Source organism: Myxine glutinosa, chromosome 12 (assembly GCF_964187855.1).
Source record: "Myxine glutinosa chromosome 12, kmMyxGlut1.1, whole genome shotgun sequence".
Taxonomy (NCBI): domain Eukaryota; kingdom Metazoa; phylum Chordata; class Myxini; order Myxiniformes; family Myxinidae; genus Myxine; species Myxine glutinosa.
This window is the reverse complement of record NC_136272.1, coordinates 50,570,246-50,589,928: the sequence shown is the minus strand read 5'-3', so window position 1 is coordinate 50,589,928 and position 19,683 is coordinate 50,570,246. Positions and strand designations below refer to the sequence as shown.

Below are 19,683 nucleotides of genomic sequence, written 5' to 3'. Positions count from 1 at the left end.
AAAGTTTGAAATGCGGTCTCATTAACACTGAAAATAACCATTCTTTGTCACACTTCATTTCAGTTGACTGTTTGTGGAAAGACCAAAAAATAAGAGTGACAATCTATTACTGCAAGTGATAATATTTCATTTAACATTCGTTCTTGGAGTTCACTTCCTGTTTTCCTAGCCGGGTACAAATTGAACTTTCTTGTTTGCCTAGCACAAGCTTCAAAGTGAAATGTAAATTTCTGCTGCTTACCAAACAAACATCCAATAAATGAGTACCTAAATGTTTATAGAGAAACCTGTTAATCATACTAAAACACAAAATGTGGTACCTGTCTGTCTGTCTGTCTGTCTCTGTTTAACTATTGTCTGTGCATTTGCTCATTACTTATCCAATCTCAATCACAATTTCCAGGGGGACGAAGGTTCATGAGACAAAGGTTGTAGCTACTACTTAGTTTATAGAGGGAGAGGAGCAGGGGGGAATTTCCTCGGGAGGGGGGGGGGGGGTGGTGCCCCCACCTTAATTTTTTTCAGTAGTGCACAATTAAGATAAAAACATCCCGTATTTAAACGTGAGTAACAATTATGAACGTAAACTTTATTTGTGATTTCACGTACACTGTAACTACACTAACGAATAGTAATTTTGGAAATCAGACCGAGCTACCCATTATTAATATTAAGCCCTTGCCTCCCCAAGTAGAGAAGTCAAACTACGCTTATGGGGCCGACGCAACTTCTCTACGTAAATGTAGACTGTGTGGCGCCGCTCTCAGTGGTGGTGGTAGAGGGTACTACGCGTGAGACTTTGGAGTCCTTAATTGTATCACGATTCAGAGGCCTTCACCTTATTTAGCACTCACTTAGCCGATGTTGGTTTAGATGTGACTGCAAAAAATCCTGATGAATTCCCATGTTTTATTGCCTTTTTTCACCTTGGAAAAACGTGATGTGAAGTTGCATAACAGCTTGAGCGTCATTACACATCATCATAGCATTTTACAAGGTCGCTCCTAAAAACAAAAGCAACTAAAACGGCACTTGGTAGAGAGCATACCTCCACCAGGCTCAACAGTTTATATTATTTATCCCACTGATAGGCCAGATCTGGATTCGGACCTGAAAGAAAATCGAATCGCTTGGTCTTGTCACCTAGCCAACACATTCACCATGCTTCGTCATAATCCACCCATAACTTTTTGAGATATCCTGCTATATATCGTTTTTGGCCCGATCTCTCAATGGTGAAGAATCACTTCAAAACATCTCGGATCCCGATCCAGATCTGGATCTTCATCAAAATCTGATCGACTCGTTTGTGTCACACACCCAACCTGTCCACCAATTTTTTTTTCAAATCCGTCCAGAATGTTTATCCTTCTCACAGTCAGACAGACAATCAAACAGACGGGGGTGAAAATATAACCTTCATCCACGTTCGGTGGCAGAGGTAACAACAATGATTATATAATAATAATAATAATAATAATAATAATAATAATAACAACGAGATTTCATGGAACACGTTACCCCACACAGTATATACTTCAATTTAAATAAAGGAATGATTTTAAAGATACTTTGCAAAATTACAGAAGTTAGCACTACTGAAGCAGTCTCATGCACCACCCATATACAACAACTTGTTTAACATGTCCAAGCGCTGCAAAAATGGAGGCTCTTGCAAGTGAGAAGAAGGCCATTTGTGTTCTGCAATATTCAAGTATATAATTCAATTTAAATAAAGATTGTAAAAGTCGTACAGATAAATTAATTACAGAATTTACCACGTTTTACCACCGTTGACGTAGTGGCTATTGCATCACCCTATCTAACTTGCTAAGTTTAGTTATTTGTGCCTGTTGTTTATGTACTTTATGATATCCTTAAAAACAGCACGTTTCCTGTTTGGAATGATTTTCAATTTTGTTTTACTGCCAGGCAGGTACACAGAGTAAAAAGACTATCTCACTCTTCTCTGTGCGTGTGTGATCGGGACGAATTCAGAGACACAGTTCTGTAAAGCAGCAGGTTTGTTTTCCGACTTGTGTTCCAATTCGTGTTCACAATATAGCATTCAATTCAAATAAGATGTTCCTCGATCATAAACTGAAGTTTACAGACAGACCGACATGCAACAATTGGTTAATCATGCTTTTAATTTCGCGTGTGTGGGGTATTAGTAATAGTAATACTAAATGGCAGTGATATTAAGAATAACAAGCATTCTGAGTATTGCGCTGCAATACATGTCCCCTACCGGCAGTCTGTCGTCCGGAAAACTGTTGGCGAAATTACCAAGGGTTATTCACCCACAGGTTCCGAATCGTTCCCAATCGCGAATTACCTCAGGACGGGCTCACCTGTGATTCGCACTCGGGACTTCGATTTGTACACCTTGCAGACAGGTCAGCAGAAGCACGAGAAAATAAGTTTTTGATAAAGAACCTTTCGAGTCACGAAATATCAGTAATTTATTATATTTTCCGGTTCACAATCAATGATCGATGTGTATATATATATATGTTGTTCGGCTTGGCAACGCCCCTCCCCAAAGCGCGCGCTGTGTCACGCTGTTGACGTTCGCGAGACGAGACTGAGGGCGCGCGGTGCGGCTTGAGGAGAACTCCAGAATAAACAAGAGATATCCATTTTTAAAATATTTTCGTTTAATTAACGATATCTGCCAAACCACGTGCCCTATCGCAAATTCCAAAATGACATTTTAGTAGACTGACATGCTGAACAGATCTGTGAAGTTTCCCCTCGATTGGATCAAAAATGAGGGAGGAGCTCGGTTTTAAAGGTTCATGCTTAAAAACGTCATAACTCTGAAACCATGTGATGCATGACGTCATGCTCGCTGACTTTTTTGTTCGTCATGGGTATGCGATTCTGCCTGCAAAGTTTGGCCTTGATCTGTTCAGCCGTTGCAGAGAAAAAGGGGTTTTCGTTTTTTTACGAAAAACAATATGGCGGCCGAACCACATGACCTGTGACGTCATAATTAACAATAAAATATTCTACAGACCGAGTCCCTCCTACCGTGAAAATGTGATCTCAATCGGTCCAATTATTGCAGAGAAAATCTTTTTTAAAGGAAATTAAAACTTAAAATGGCATTGAGTTAAGGATCATCAGAATTATCAGAATTCCCAAAGTTCAAAGTGCATAACTTTGTCAAAAATGATCGAAACGTCGTGAAGTTATAACTTGACCTGTAACTTATCATGAGGAAACGATGTTCCAAGTTTGAAATCTTTAGCGTTAAGCGTTTAGAAAAAAAGTCCGGAAAACTGTTCTTTGCGTGACGGACTGACGGACGGAGGACGAAAGTGCAAACCTATAGTCCCCTCCGGTGTACACCGGTAGGGGACTAATAACGTGAAACCCCCAGGGCTGTCCCTGTAGGTGGGGTTGTTTCTGCTTCATCAAGTACAACACCACAGTATATACATACGGTGTATCTCTTCATATACAGTGCCTTCAGAAAGTATTCACACCCCTTGACTTTTTTCACATTTTGTTATGTTACAACCTGAATTTAAAATGGATTAAATGAGATCTTTTTTTGTCGCTGATCTACACAAATAACCAATAATGTCAAAGTAGAATTCCTTTTTAGAAATACTTACAAATTAATTAAAAATGAAAAGCTAAAATGTCTGGAGTCAATAAGTATTCAACCCCATTGCTAAATATTACACTCCAAATTGAGCTCAGGTGCATCCGATTTTATTTGATCACTCTTGAGATGTCTCCACAACTTGATTGGAGTCCACCTGTGGCCCACTCAATTGAATGGACATGATTTAGAAAGAAACACACCTTTCTATATATGGTCCCACAGTTAACAGTTCATGTCAGAGCAGAAATTCTATATTGAAATCCAAGGAACTGTCCGTAGAACTCCGAGATAGACTTGTGAGGAGGCATAGATCTGGGGAAGGGTATAAAACAATTTCTAGTGTTGAAAGTTCCCAAGAGCACAGTCCCAGTATTCCTACCCAGACTCTTACTAGTGCTGGACGTCCGACCAAACTGAACAACCGCAAAAAGGACCTTGGTCAGGTAGGGTGATCAATAACCCAATGACCACACTGACAGAACTACAAAGTTCCTCGCCTGAGATGGGAGATCCTCCTGGAAGGACAAAAGTCTCTGCAGCACTTCACAAATCTAGACTTCATGGGAGAGTGGCCAGACAGAAACCACTCCTGAGAAAAATGCACATGACAGCACACCTGGAGTTTGCAAAAAGAAGTTTGCAAAATGTGAAAGAATCTGAGAGCATGAAGCAAAATATTCTGTGGTCTGATGAGACGAAAATTGAACTCTTTGCCCTGAATGCAAAGCACTACGACTGGCGGAAACCGAGCACAGGCCATCACCCATCTAACACCATCCCCACCATGAAACATATTGGTGGCAGCAAATCTGAAAAGAAGAATGGGAGAAACTCCCCAAATTGAGATGTGCAAAGCTGATACAGACATACCCAAGAAGACTCAAAGCTGTAATCACTGCCAAAGTCGCTTCCACATAGTATTGCCTCAGGGGACACATCTGTTCTCTTTTCTTATGTATAAACCTCTATTCTTTTCACAAAATTTCCAACTCTTGGGAGGGGATGAAGTCTTCTTTTCACAAAATGTGAAAAAGGTAAAGAGGTGCGAATACTTTCTGAACCAATGTGTGTGTGTGTGTATATATATATCTGTCCTGTGTTGTGTTGTCTTCTCACTGAACTACTTTCGCAAACTTTTGTGAAATCGTACCAAACTTCTGGTATGCACATATCTCTCCCGTCGGTATGCCCTAAGGGTATTTTATTTGAAAAAGTTTCCAATTTTATTTTATTTTTTGGGGAGATTTTTTTTTTCAACTTCAATTGTTTATAAAATGTGATATCATGTATATTACAAATACATTTGTGCAAAAGAATTGTTTGAATAATGATTTGTTTAAACCATGACAAAACGGCAACTCGGGTAGTCATTTATCTATATATCTACACATCTGGGCAGTGTCTGTGTTCTCACTTAACGACTCTCTCAAACTTTTGTTTCCGTGGTTGTGAAGTATTTTTAATAACGTTGTGGTGGTTTTGAATCACGTGGTGGTGAGGTATTTTGAATTATGTGGTGGTGAGGTGTTTTTAAATGACGTGGTGGTGAGGTGTTTTTAAATGACGTGGTGGTGAGGTGTTTTTAAATGACGTGGTGGTGAGGTGTTTTTAAATCACATGGTGGTGAGGTCTTTTGAATTACGTGGTGGTGAGGTATTTATAATTACGTGGTGGTGACGTGTTTTTAATTATGTTGTGGTGAGGTGTTTTGAATTAGTTGGTGATGAGGAGTTTTGAATTACGTGGTGGTGAGGTGTTTTGAATTACTTGGTGGTGAGGTGTTTTTAAATGACATGGTGGTGAGGTGTTTTTAATTTCGTGGCTGTGAGGTGTTTTTATTACGTGTTTTATGGCTGTGAGGTGTTTTTATTACGTGTTTTATGGCTGTGAGGTGTTTTTATTACGTGTTTTATGGCTGTGAGGTGTTTTGAATTACTTGGTGGTGAGGTGTTTTGAATTACTTGGTGGTGAGGTGTTTTGAATTACTTGGTGGTGAGGTGTTTTGAATTACTTGCTGGTGAGGTGTTTTGAATTACTTGGTGGTGAGGTGTTTTGAATTACTTGCTGGTGAGGTGTTTTGAATTACTTGGTGGTGAGGTGTTTTGAATTACTTGGTGGTGAGGTGTTTTAAATTACTTGGTGGTGAGGTGTTTTAAATTACTTGGTGGTGAGGTGTTTTTATTACGTGTTTTATGGCTGTGAGGTGTTTTGAATTACGTGGTGGTGAGGTGTAATCGTCCCAAACTTCCAGTCTGCACCTACCCCTCCCCCATGTGTGTGCTGAGGGGATCTTTCTTGAAAAAAAAAAACATTCAACCTAAATCTTCAACCGAAATTGTCTATAAAAATGTAATATCACAAACACAACAAACACATTTGTGCAAAGTAATTGTTTGTATAATGATTGGTGTAAATCATGACAACACAGCGACTCAGGTGCAGTCATTAGCCTCAGCTAAAATAAGCCCGTTCCTCAGTAACGACGCTTGGTGAGGCGAGCGCAGCGACCCTCACCAAGCTAGTATATATATATACAGTGAAACCTTGACTTACGAGTTTAATTCGTTCTGTGACCGAGCTCGTAACTCAATTTGCTCGTTTCTCAAATTAAATTTCCCCATTGAAATGAATTGAAATGCTATTAATCCGCTCCAGCCCCCCCAAAACCACACCAATTATTTTTGAAATATATATATATAAATATCTCGCGCTTAATATTTCACCTGTATGCAGCATACAAGTTGGCAGGATGGCCTGGACTGGAGGTACGCACACTTGACTCTAAACTGTCCAGCCTGGGTTTGAATCCTGACCCAGCTATAACCTGTCATGTCGGTGTTTCACAGGCAGGGTGATTCATCAATGTGTGTACCGCTAAACTGGGCGCCCCGTTTGCGTCCCATTAGTTGTTGGATGTTAAGGATCTCACCGTGTCTTCCACAAAGAGAAGGCGAGCTATCGCCGGCACTCTGAACAAGTTGTGGCCTGGCATGCTCTTCTCCTCTGCCGTTATATACGTCCTCCTCGGCATCTTTTTCCAGAAGAGCCCTGTCTCGTCACAGTTGAAGATTTGCTGGGGGATGTATCCTTCGGTTTCTATCAGTTCGGCAAGAGTTATAATAAAATCTTCAGCTGCCTTCACATCCGAGCTTGCTGCCTCACCATGCCTGACGACGGAGTGAATGCCGGTCCTCTTCTTAAAATTATCAAACCATCCACGACTGGCTTTGAATGACTCTTCCGATGCCTCGTCCGTTGATGTTCCCGCCGTCTGCTGCACCAAATCCCCGTAAATGTCTCGTGCCTTCTCACAGATGATGCTCTCGGTCACGGTATCTCCTGCGAGCTGCTTTTCCGTCAACCACACAAACAACAACTTCTCCATCTCTTGATGGACAGAGGTCCGGAGCTTTGAAATAATCTTAATGCCCTTGGCTGGCGTTATAGCCTTTATCGACTCCTTCTGCTTCAAAATCGTACATATCGTAGAAGTACTACGATCGTACTGCCTCGCCAAGTCGACAACACACACACCTCGCTCATGTTTTTCGACGATGACGTGTTTTATATCCAAGCTCGCTCGCTCGTAACTCAGATCTCGGCTCGCATCACAAAGCAAAAAATCGACCGAGCGACGGCTCGTATCTCGGAAAACTCGTAAGTTGGTGCACTCGTACGTCAAGGTTTCACTGTATATATATATATATATATATATATATATATATATATATATATATACATATATATATATATATATATATATATACATATATATATACATATATATATACATATATATATACATATATATATACATATATATATATATATATATATATATATATATATATATATATATATATATATATATATATATATATATATATATATATATATATATATACATATATATATATACAGACTTGGCATTTAATATTGAATATATATTTTTTCTTGACTTGGGTTTCCTTTCTGAACTCAGAATATCAATCTGGTGAGTTTATTTTATGCTTCGGTGATTTCTTTGTTAAAAGAACCATGTCACTGATTGTCTGTCGCAGCAAGAAGTCAATAACAGGATTATATCACAGGTGGCGTGACAAAATGTACGGACAGGTACATTTGACGATTGGCTTCACAATCGGGTATATAAGGGTTGTTGCGTTCTGTATTAGTGGAAAACAACTGCTGCACGTCGACAAAAGTTATTGCCGCTTCCTCTGGAGATGGTCCGTCAACTCGACAATGCTGTTTGTCATGGAGTGGTGGCTTTACGAAATTCCGGCATGAAACAGTGTGCTATTGCTCGGCAGTATGGCATCACTCAAGGTCAGGTGTCAAAGATCCCGAAACGAAATGCTCAGAGGGGTCTCCCTCCTCCAATATCGAGGCCAGGACATCCACACAGAACCACAAGGAAGGATGATCGCCAGCTGCACCGGTTAGTCCGCAATGGCCGTACCAAGTCAGTTAATCGGCTTAGGGCTGAGTGGCAGCAACTGACAAATGTGCCTGTATCCAGAAGGCTAGTCAACCAACGACTGATTCAAGCAGGCTATCGTGCCGGGCGTCCCCTGAGAAAGCCACGCCTGACAAGACAACACCGCCAGCGCTGATTGCAGTGGGCCAGAGAACACCGTCAATGGCAGCCAGGACACTGGAATCACGTGATCTTCAGTGACGAGTCTTGATTTCTGGTCTATCGTCAAGATGGCCATGTCCGAGTGCGCAGACAAGTGCATGAAGCCCACAACGAAGTTTGTATAGTGCCAAGAGTCCAAGCTGGAGGTGGTGGGGTGATCGTTTGGGCTGCTTTTCATGCAGGGGGCAAAACTGACCTGGTTGTTCTGAATGGAAACCTGAACCAGTTCAAGTACAGGGTCATTCTGGAAGAAACATTGCTTCCATTTGCTTATGTAGCCTTTCGAGGAAACTTTGTCTTCCAAGATGACAATGCATGGCCTCATCGTGCTCGCATGATCCAACACTTTCTTGCTGACCGTGGTGTAGAGCATATGGAGTGGCCTGCCATGTCCCCGGATATGAATCCGATAGAGAACTTGTGGGCAGAATGAACGCGTCAAATCGACCACTTGGACCAGCAGACGACCTCTGTGCGTGAATTGCAGCAGGCTATTGTCACTGCATGGCAAGCTATTCCTGTCCAAACCTTGGCAAATCTCGTGAACAGCATGCCTCAACATGTACGTGCTCTCCTGAATGCTCGTGGGGGTTACACGACGTACTGAACTGCAATTTTACTATCCGTAATCCCAGTTGTAATTTAACTTTTGTTTTTGTTAAAAAAAATTTTGGCTAATGTGCAAAATAAAGAAATACTTCTGGAAAACGTACAGAAGTTTAACACAGTACTGTCCGTGAATTGAGTTCAATATCAGTTTACATCACTTTCAAGGATCAATTTATTTGCTTCGAAATGTCAAATGTGGTTTTTGTTTCTTTTAAAGGTCACATTAACAAAATCTAGAATAATTTCAACATAATTCCAATGAACTTTTGGTTCTAAGTCAACTTGAAAAGTAAGATCACCCGCACAAAAAAAATATTCCATATTAAATGCCAAATCTGTATATATATATATATATATACTCGTAATATCGGGCCGAAATGGCCGAATATAGGGGGAAAAAACCGCGATTTCATGGAAGACAGCCGTGAATAGAAAAAAAACTGCGAATTTGCAGGACACTTTTCCACGAAATAGAGAAACAGGTCACATTTTATCAACCACAAATACGCAGATTCCACGAATAGCGGAACCGCAAACAGCTGGGTCCGACTGTGTGTGTGTATATATATATATATATACACACACAGTAAAACACCCGGATATATATATATATATATATACACACACACAGTCGGACCCCGCTGTTTGCGGTTCCGCTATTCGTGGAATCTGCGTATTCGTGGTTGATAAAATGTGACCTGTTTCTCTATTTCGTGGAAAAGTGTCCTGCAAATTCGCAGTTTTTTTTCTATTCACGGCTGTCTTCCACGAAATCGCGGTTTTTTCCCCCTATATTCGGCCATGTTCCGCGAATTCTCGGTTTTTCAGGAGCGCAAAAAAAATTTCATGAGCTGCAAGCTTGACACATTTATCAAACCCATCTTTCACCAGCCATGTATAAAGCAGCTGGACATACGCAAAAAAAACGTCTCATACAAGCCGCGATCATGACCTGCTTTTACAGTACAGTGCAGTACAGTATAGTACCATACATTCACTGCTGTGTGATTTGCGTTTTCATGGCTTTCGCAAGCGCGAATTTTAGCTGCACTAAAAGCGAGCTTCATTGGATATCCCACCAGATGTGTAAAGAAGTCAACTCCGTGAATTATAGGATGCAAATGCTTCATTAAATCTATTGTTGAAATTAGGAGATAGGCTCAATACCCACAATAATCACATTCCTACATAAACAGATTGTGTCATCGATCTCGATCATTCTTCTCGTCCCGTTGCTTTGACCTGCATTTTTGACTCTCGCTCTGCTCATCATTCAATCATGGCTTCCAAGCGCAAGACCAGTGCCAGAGATGCATCGACTACCAAGAGGCAAAAGAAAGTGATGAGCCTTAGCCAGAAGGTGGAGCTGCCCGACCGGTTTTCGAGAGGAGAGATTGCGGCCTCTGTTGGCAGGCACTACGGCGGCAACGAATCCACCGTTCGCTACATACGGAAGAAGGAGAAGGCGATTGGTGAGAGTATTCCAGCGGACACTGTATCGAGTACGAAGGTGGTCACCCATGTCCAGGATGTCCACATAGAAAGGATGGAGAAGGCTCTCGGAATATATGGATCGAGGACAACGTGCAGAAAAGTATGCCTTTGAGTGGACCTCTCATTCGTGAAAAGGCCAAACAAATTTATGATCATCTGTCTGGCACAGGTGGTGCCAGCACAAGTGAGGCGCCGAGCTATGATGGTACAAGCAGCAGACTTCATTCACTGCAAGCAGGGGATGGTTCCATCGTTTCAAGGAGCGGTACTGCCTGAAAAATGTGAAGCTCTCAGGGGAGCGTGCTTCCACAGACCATGAGGCGGCAAAAGCATTCCCCTTCTCAGTTCGCGAGGCTGATCGAAGAAAAGGGATACCTCCCAGAGCAGGTGTTCAATGCTGAAGAGACCAGCCTCTTCTGGAAAAAGATGCCCACGAGAACTTTTATCTCATAGCGACGAGACAGCATCGGGATTCAAGGCTGCCAAAGACCGGGCATCTCTTCTCCTCTGTGCAAACACAAAAAGGGGGACCCCATGCTGAAACCCTTGATGTTGTACCGTACCCTGAACCCGCATGCTTTCAAGGGCAAGAACAAGCAAACTCTGCCCATGTTTTGGAAGGCCAACAGGAAAGCCTGGGTGATGGCAGCAATCTTCCTGGGCTGGTTCCATAATTGTTTCATCCCTCAGGTGGAGAGGTACATAAAAAAATTAAAAAACCTTGCTCCTGGACAACGCTCCTGGCCACCCCGCGAAACTGGACTTGGCTCACCCGAACATCGAGGTGATCTTCCTGCTACCCAATACCACCTCCCTCATTCAGCCACTCGACCAAGGTGTGATTTCAACATATAAAACATATTACACCCGGTGCACCTTTCGCCGCATTTTGGATGCGATGGAGTCCAACCCAGGGCTCACCGTCGGGCAGTGTTGGAAGAATTTCAACATTGTCCACTGCATCGGCGCCATCAAGGAGTCGCTGGATGTGTGGAGAGCCTCCACCATCAATGTGTGCTGGCATAACCTGTGGCCACAGGCAGTCAGAAACTTTACTGGCTTTCCCGATAACACTGAGGAGAGGCACGTGATTGTCAGGTTGGCACAGCAGTTGGGAGGGGAAGGATTTGATGACATGCAGCCTGAGGAGGTGGAGGATCCCATTGTTTCACATGGCAATAACCTCACCGAGGAGGAGTTGGAGGCCATTATAACAGTATCTGAGGAAGAGGTGCTGTGGTCTAACCTCACAGTCCAGTTCCTGGGCGAGTTGCTGCATGGCATGCGGGCTCTTGCCGAAAAGTTGGAAGATGCTGACCCAGTCATGGAGAGGTACCTCAAGTTCAAGAGGAGCTTGGATGATTTGTTTCTCCCCGACAAAGAGCTGCATCAAAACCTGCGGCAATCTGCCAGGCAGTTCTCCATTATCCATTTCTTCAGCCCTGCTCCCTCCACCTCAACACCACCAGCATCCTCCTCTCCTGCCACCCTCTCAGTGTCCTCACCAGCATCTACACCAACACCCTCAACTGCTGCCTCTCCCTCAGTGCACGACGTTGCAGGACTACCATTTGGGTCATCCGCTGAATTTGAGGAATTAATGGGATTTTAATTAATCACCACCATCATCATCACAATCATCATCATCATTTGAAAGTTGCGTGTGTTTGTAAAATAATAATTTTAAACGGTACATGATGATGTTGTGTTTTTTCTACTTTCACGGAATGGTATGGTTAAGCACTTTTAATAAACTGTAAGCTCATTCCATCAATAATTTGGAAATGGTACTGTAACTGGTGTTGTCGTTTTTTAAATTTGTAAGCATTTTTTTTTGTGAAACAGTAATCATGTGCATTTGCAGTCGAAAACATTTTAAACTTAAAAAAAATTTCCTCTATGAATCAGTAACCGCCCGGAACCTATAACGTACCCCCCCTTTCCCCATTGAAACAATGCCGCGGCATACATTCATGGGATTTTCATTGACCTTCGCGGATTTTTATAGACCTTCGCGGGTTTTTGACGATATTCGTGGATTTTTTCTCGCCATTTCCGAGACTTTCATCGACCTTCACGGATTATGGTTGACAATCTCTGGATTTGCATCACCATTCGTGGATTTTGCCTTGCTGTTCGCAGTTTGTTCCTCTCTATTCGTGGATTTTCTCGACTCGGGAAACCATCCCCCATTTTTCCATTGAAACAATGCCCTGCTATTCGCGGATTTTCCAGGAACGTATCGCCCAAAAATAGCGGGATCTGACGATACATATATACAGACTTGGCATTTAATATGGAATTTTTTTTTTTTTCTTGACTTGGGTTTACTTTCTGAACTCAGTATATCAATCTGGTGAGTTTCTTTTACCCTTCGGTGATGTCTTTGTTGAAAGAACCATGTCACTGATTGTCTTTCGCAGCAAGAAGTCAATAACAGGATTATATCACAGGTGGCGTGACAAAATGTAAGGACAGGTACATTTGACGATTGGCTTCACAATCGGGTATATAAGGGTTGTTGCGTTCTGTATTAGTGGAAAACAACTGCTGCACGTCTACAAAAGTTATTGCCGCTTCCTCTGGAGATGGTCCGTCAACTTGACAATGCTGTTTGTCAGGAAGTGGTGGCTTTACGAAATTCTGGCATGAAACAGCGTGCTATTGCTCGGCAGTATGGCATCACTCAAGGTCAGGTGTCAAAGATCCTGAAACGAAATGCTCAGAGGGGTGTCCCTACTCCAATACCGAGGCCAGGACGTCCACACAGAACCACAAGGAGAGATGATCGCCAGCTGCACTGGTTAGTCTGCAATGGCCGTACCAAGTCAGCTAATAGGCTTAGGGCTGAGTGGCAGCAACTGACAAATGTGCCTGTATCCAGAAGGCTAGTCAACCAACGACTGGTTCAAGCAGGCTATCGTGCCAGGCGTACCCTGAGAAAGCCACGCCTGACCAGACAACACAGCCAGCGCCGATTGCAGTGGGCCAGAGAGCACCGTCAATGGCAGCCAGGACACTGGAATCACGTGACCTTCAGTGACGAGTCTAGATTTCTGGTCTATCATCAAGATGGCCGCGTCCGAGTGCAGACAAGTGCATGAAGCCCACAACGAAGATTGTATAGTGCCAAGAGTCCAAGCTGGAGGTGGTGGGGTGACCGTTTGGGCTGCTTTTCATGCAGGGGGCAAAACTGACCTGGTTGTTCTGAATGGAAACCTGAACCAGTTCAAGTACAGGGTCATTCTGGAAGAAACATTGCTTCCATTTGCTTGTGCAGCCTTTCGAGGAAACTTTGTCTTCCAAGATGACAATGCACGGCCTCATCGTGCTCGCATGATCCAACACTTTCTTGCTGGCCGTGGTGTAGAGCATATGGAGTGGCCTGCCATGTCCCCGGATATGAATCCGATAGAGAACTTGTGGGCAGAATTAACGTGTCAAATCGACAACTTGGACCAGCAGCCTACCTCTGTGCATGAATTGCAGCAGACTATTGTCACTGCATGGCAAGCGATTCCTGTCCAAACCTTGACAAATCTCGTGAACAGCATGCCTCGACATGTACGTGCTCTCCTGAATGCTCGTGGGGGTTACACGAAGTACTGAACTGTAATTTTACTGTCCGTAATCCCAGTCATAATTTAGCTTTTGTTTTTGTTGAAATTTTTTTTGGCTAATGTGCAAAATAAAGAGATACTTCTGGAAAACGTACAGTAGTTGAACACAGTACTGTCCGTGAATTGAGTTCGATATCAGTTTACATCACTTTCAAGGATCAACTTATTTGCTTTGAAATGTCAAATGTGGTTTTTGTTTCTTTTGTTAACAAAATCTGGAATAATTTCAACATAATTCCAATGAACTTTTGGTTCCAAGTCATCTTGAAAAGTAAATTCACCACCACAAAAAAAATATTCCATATTAAATGCCAAGTCTGTATATAACTATGTTTTCACAGAGTGGCCACAAAGGGACTATGCATAATAGTGTGTGCTCTGTTACTTATTGGTTTTATCTGTTTTCCAGGTATGGCTTCAGCATAACGGACACCAGTGAATACACGATAGAAGAGAGACTGATTACTTGTGTTTGGGTTCACGACCGTGCACGAGATGGAGCAAGTTTTGAAGACATAAGGACAATATTTTCGCAGAGGTTCGATAAGCCAGCTCCTACTATGCGGGCATGGGAGAAGAAGGCCTTTTCAACAGGGAGTATCCTTGATTTGACTTGATTTAGAGCAAAGCTCTTCTGCAGCGATTTCCCACCATGAAATCAAGATGAAGCATATTTTTTTGGGGATGAGTGTGCTATTTACCTCAGCAATCGAACCAGGAATGTTTGTTTTTGGTGAAAAGAAAATCTTCATTTTTATGAGGAAATTGAACAGTATCCTCCTCATGTCATGATGTGGGCAGCAATTTCAGAAGATCACTTGATAGGGCCATATTTTTTTGATACAAGTGTCAATCACACTGCTTATTTGAACATGCTTCAGACGTGGTTTGTTCCACAACTGCGTGAGAGAGGTTTCGAGGCAACAGCTATCCTGCAATAAGATGGTGCACCAGAACATTATGCTTTCGCAGTTAGAGAATATCTCAACAACAAATTCAGTGGACGCTGGATTGCACGTGGATCTGAGATAGTGCGGCCTCCTCGAAGTCCGGCCTTAACAAGATGTGGCAACTTGCTTTGGGGCATTGTGAAAGAGGAAACTTCTCATCTCCACCTAACAACAGCTGAAGACCTCAAAACAGCTGTCAGGGGCTGCTTTTATGACCTCCAACCTTTAACATAAAATAAGATGTCCAGAAGAACAAGGAGAAAAATTCAAATTTGTGCGGAGAATGGAGGGGAGCAAACAGATAAGTTCTAACTAAATGCTAACTGCCTGCATAAGGACTTTGTGGCCACTCTGTATTAAAAGTTGGAAATTTAAATGTATCACCCCGTCATATTCCACTCAAAGAAAAAAAATTCCACGACAAGTTAAAAAAAAATTGGGGTTCATTTCGGGGTGCCCCAACAACCTCAAACTTTCATCTCCTTTGATTGGATCTGGGAGATCATCACCAAGGAGAAAGATTGATTTATTGGAGCGCATACCCATCATTTCAAACATGCAAACAAATTTGAAGAGTACTTCGGAATTTACTGCATTGCACCGAGTAAAAACAGTGGTGAAATTTGGTGTTGTTGGGGCACCTTTTAATAAAGTTCAATCGTCACAAAACTGTACATCGATAATTTTTAACCAAAAAGGAACACAACGAAGGGGTGAGACAATAGAAAGGCAGAAATAAATTTTCTACCCCCCTATATAAACTACCTGACCAAAAGTATGCGGACACCAGAACATCGAACATCTCATTCGAAAATCATGGGCATTAATATGGTGTTGGTCCCCCCTTTGCTGCAATAACAGCCTCCACTCTTCTGGGAAGGCTTTCCACTAGATGTTGGAACATTGCTGCGGGGATTTGCTTCCATTCAGCCACAAGTGCATTAGTGAGGTCGGGCACTGATGTTGGGCGATTAGGCCTGGCTCGCAGTCGGCGTTCCAATTCATTCCAAAGGTGTTCAATGGGGTTGAGGTCAGGGCTCTGTGCAGGCCAGTCAAGTTCTTCCACACCGATCTCGACAAACCATTTCTGAATGGACCTCGCTTTGTGCACGGGGGCATGGTCATGCTGAAACAGGAAAGGGCCTTCCCCAAACTGTTGCCACAAAGTTGGAAGCACACAATCGTCTTGAATGTCATTGTATGCCGTGCATTACGTATGCCGTGACGTGACGTATGCCGTGACGGTGCATTACGATTTCCCTTCACTGGAACTAAGGGGCCTAGCCCAAACCATGAAAAACAGCCACAGACCATTATTCCTCCGTCATGAAACTTTTCAGTTGGCACTATGCATTCGGGCAGGTAGCGTTGTCCTGGCATCCGCCAAATCCAGATTGGTCTGTCGGACTGCCAGATGGTGAAGCATGATTCATCACTCCAGAGAATGCGTTTCCATTGCTCCAGAGTTCAATGGCGGTGAGCTTTACACCACTCCAGCCGACGCTTGGCATTGCGCATGGTGATCTTAGGCATGTGTGCGACTGCTCGGCCATGGAAACCCATTGCATGAAGCGCCCAACGAACAATTGTTGTGCTGACGTTGCTTCCAGAGGCAGTTTGGAGCTCGGTAGTGAGTGTTGCAACCGAGGCCAAACAATTTTTACGTGCTACGCGCTTCAGCACTCGGCAGTCCCGTTCTGTGAGCTTGTGTGGCCTACCATTTCGCGGCTGAGCTGTTGTTGCTCCGCGACGTTTCTACTTCACAATAACAGCACTTACAGTTGACCGGGGCAATCTAGCAAGGCATAAATTTGATGAACTGACTTGTTGGATAGGTGGCATCTTATGATGGTGCCACATTGAAAGTCACTGAGCTCTTCAGTATGGCCCATTCTACTGCCAATGTTTGTCTATGGAGATTGCATGGCTGAGTGCTTAATTATATATACCTGTCATTAATGGGTGTGGCTGAAATAGCCGAATCCACTAATTAGAAGGGGTGTCTGCATAATTTTGGTCATGTGGTGTATTTTCATGAGGTGGACCAATCTCTATATATAAAGGAGGAGTGTCTGTCTGTGTGTGTGTGTATGTGTGTGTCTGTCTGGATGTCCGCTTAAAACTCAAGAACTACACATCGGAGAAACGTTTTGGACACAGATTCGGAATCAGCATAAAATCCCGGTGGTTTTAGGCTAAGTTTAATTTTAATATCAATGGTTTAAAAAAAACCGCGCCAGCTGCAATTCCATGGTGTAGTTTGTGGCGGCGCTAGACGTTCGGGGTGTATTGCAATGGTTTGTCGGGTTTGGCTGTGGGTCCAGAATAGCTCCAATTTCCTTTTGGTCTTCTACGTTTATTTTGATTCTTCTGTTACAACGCCTTCCTTATCTACCTTATATCCCCCCGACGAGGCCTCTACATAATTTCATGCAGCAGAATTTCGTGCATTTTGAGTGAAAGAAGTGAGACGAAGTTGAAGGAGGAAGAAGAGGCGCGATCACTCTGGAGGCCTTGATCGTGAGTGGAAATGGCGGGAATTGCGTTTGTATCGCAAAGTAAAGGATGTGCATTCATTTCTGAACTTGCATTGGTGGATTGTTATACATCTGCATTATTTTTCATAAAAAAACATTATGTTGAACTTGAAGGCTCCAAGCACGGACTATATATATAGCCCTCATTGAGGTAAAAATAAAAGTAAAAATCCTGCTATCGCTTGCCAAGCTAGCCGTTCCCCTCTCCCCCTCCCCTCGCCTCCTCCCCCTCCCTCCTCTTCTCCCCTCTCCTCCTCCCCCTCCCCCCTCTTCTCCCCTCCACCCCTCTTCTCCCCTCCCCCCCACTCCTCCCCTCCCCCCCACTCTCTCCTCCCCTCCCCCCACCCTCTCCTCCCCTCCACCCCCATTTCCCTCCCCTCCCCTCCCGTTCCCCTCCCCTCCCTTCTCCCCTCCCTCCTCTTTTCCCCTCTCCTCCCCCTTCCTCCTCTTCTCCCCTCCCCCCCTCTTCTCCCCTCCCCCCTCTTCTCCCCTCCCCCCTCTTCTCCCCTCCCCCCCTCCCCACCCTCTCCTCCCCTCCTCCCCCCCCCTCTTCTCCCCTCCCCAACCTCTCCTCCCCGCCTCCCCAGTTCCCCTCCCCTCCCCATCCTCCTCCCCTCCCTTCCCCCGCCCGGCAATGCCGGGTACTTCCCATGGCCAGCTGTACGTGGGCTGCTCGAGGGTTGGAAAACCAAGCAATCTTTATGTCTTGGCACCAAGTAAGAAAACCAGAAATGTATACCAAGAGGTTTTGAGAAATTGAAAATTGACAAAACGTCATGGAGGAAATGTACTGTGATATTGCTCTAAAATATACATGTTCTTTTCATCATATATTTGTATTATTCTTATTCAACCCGGGCGAAGCCCCCCCTCCCCCCTCCCCTCCCCTCCCCCCTCCCCTCACCTCCCCCTTCCCCCTCCCCCTCACCTCCCCCCTCTCCCTCCCCCTCCCCCTCCCCTCTACCCCCTCCCCTCCCCCACCCCTCCCCCCTCCCCCTCTCCTCCTCCCCCCTCCCCCCTCCCCCTGCCTCCTCTTCTCCCCTCTCCTCCCCCTCCCTCCTCTTCTCCCCTCCCCCCTCTTCTCCCCTCCCCCCTCTTCTCTTCTCCCCTCCCCCCCTCTTCTCCCCTCCCCCCCTCTTCTCCCCTGCCCCCCTCTTCTCCCCTGCCCCCCTCTTCTCCCCTCCCCACCCTCTCCTCCCCTGTTCCCCTCCCCTCCCCATCCTCCTCCCCTCCCTTCCCCCGCCCGGCAATGCCGGGTACTTCCCATGGCCAGCTGTACGTGGGCTGCTCGAGGGTTGGAAAACCAAGCAATCTTTATGTCTTGGCACCAAGTAAGAAAACCAGAAATGTTGTATACCAAGAGGTTTTGAGAAATTGAAAATTGACAAAACGTCATGTAGGAAATGTACTGTGATATTGCTCTAAAATATACATGTTCTTTTCATCATATATTTGTATTATTCTTATTCAACCCGGGTACCTCAGCTAGTCTAATATATAGGGGCAATTCCACGGTTACTCACATTACATATATATATGTATATATCTATCTATATCTATATATCTATCTATCTATCTATATATATATCTATATATCTATATCTATCTATATACGTATATCTATATCTATATATATATATATATATATATATATATATATATATATATACATTAAGCCTGGTGTTGGGCTAGCGGCTAGGGTGCCAGCTTAGGATCCCAGGATCCTGGGTTTGAATCCCGGTCGATCGCTGAATTAACACCAGGGGGGTTGACTCAGCCTGTCATCCTTCCGAGGTCGGCTAATTGAGTACCAGTTCACTGGTAATTCCCTGTTTGTCGTAAAAGGCGACAAAAAGGGTTGGTGGCAGGAAGGGCATCCGGCTGTAAAACATTGCTTCAAAAAGTGGACCAACAAAAACAACAACAACCACGGTGCCCGAAAAAGGCCAACCCCCGCCTTGCGGGGAAAAATGGCCTCTAAAGGTGGTTTTTAATGTAATGTATTGTAATGTGAGTAACCGTGGAATTGCCCATATATACAGACTTGGCATTTAATATGGAATATTTTTTTTGTGGGGGCGAACTTACTTTTCAAGATGTCTTAGAACCGAAAGTTCATTGGAATTATGTTGAAATTATTCTAGATTTTGTTAATGTGACCTTTAGAAGAAACAAAAACCACATTTGACATTTCGAAACAAATAAATTGATC

The 19,683-nt window shown here is 43.8% G+C and overlaps 1 protein-coding gene across 1 annotated transcript in view; it reads right to left on the bottom strand.

The window, feature by feature from the left end:
• Window positions 1-19,683, bottom strand: part of FOXP2 (forkhead box P2) — a 398,689-nt gene that overhangs the window by 242,899 nt on the left and 136,107 nt on the right. The window lies entirely within an intron of this gene.